A 1,203-nucleotide genomic window follows, 5' to 3' on the forward strand; every position below is an offset into this window, starting at 1 on the left:
TAAGATCACAATTTTCATGGCTAAACAAAATAAATCTATTATATTCCAGTTTCATTGATTTTTCTCTATGATCACATATTATTTATTATTTCTCTACATCTATTTGAAAAGGTTTATTTGGTAGAATAGTAATTACAGAGTTATGTGATTTATTCAAAATTATATATTTTATTTGCTACAAAAATAAACATTTATTTACAAAATTATATTTACATAAAAATACACTGTACCAGCATTTTTGCAAAACTCATAAAGTTTGTTTTAAAAAAAAAACCCTTGTCCACATTGTGCCCTCTGTTACACAATTTGGTGCAAATAAATTCCTAGAATGCTTAGAAAAATTTCTCCTATCCCCAATATTAGCCTCACATTTGTTCTTCCCAAATCGAATTTAGAGACTGAAATGATGAACAAAGAATCAAAGTTGTGCTCACTTTGGCAGCACATATAATAATATTAGAACAATACAGAGAAGACTAGCATGGTTCCTGCACAAGTATGACACACAAATTCATGAAGCATTCCATATTTTTACACCAATAGAGAAGCAGAGAGCTAAATTATAATGAAATCCCATTCACAGTTGCTAAAAAGAGAATAATATACCTAGGAATATAGCCAACAAGGGAAGTGAAGGGCCTGTTTAAAGAGAACTACAAACCGCTGCTCAAGGAAATAAGAGAGGACATAAACAAATGGAAAAACATTCCATGCTCATGGATAGGAAGAATCAATATAGTGAAAATGGCCATACTGCCCAATGTAACTATTAGATACAATGCTATTCCCATTAAACTACCATTGACATTCTTCACAGAATAAGAAAAATCTAATTTAATATTAATATGAAACCAAAAAAGAGTCCGTATAGCCAAGAAAATCCTAAGCAAAAAGAACAAAGCTGGAGACATCATGCTACCCAACTTCAAACTATGCTAAAAAGCTACAGTAACCAAAACAACACAGTACTGGTACAAAAACTGACACATAGACCAATGGAAATAAAAGAGAACTCAGAAATGAGACCACACGTCTACAACCATCTGATCTTCAACAAACCTGACAAAAACAAGCAATGGGAAAAGGATTCCTCATTTAATAAATGGTGTTGGGAAAACTGGCTAGCTATATGCAGAAAACTGAAAGTAGACCCCCTTCCTTACACCTTATACAAAAATTAACTCAAGATGGATTAAAGACTTC

The 1,203-nt window shown here is 32.0% G+C and overlaps 1 non-coding gene across 1 annotated transcript; it reads left to right on the forward strand.

Annotated features, from left to right (window-relative positions):
- The first annotated feature begins 426 nt into the window (after positions 1–426).
- Positions 427–533, forward strand: LOC112439628 (U6 spliceosomal RNA). Its single transcript, XR_003027886.1, has one exon. It is a non-coding gene; the product is annotated as a U6 spliceosomal RNA (small nuclear RNA).
- The last annotated feature ends 670 nt before the right edge of the window (positions 534–1,203 follow it).

This window comes from Pan paniscus, chromosome 3 (assembly GCF_029289425.2).
Source record: "Pan paniscus chromosome 3, NHGRI_mPanPan1-v2.0_pri, whole genome shotgun sequence".
Lineage (NCBI taxonomy): Eukaryota > Metazoa > Chordata > Mammalia > Primates > Hominidae > Pan > Pan paniscus.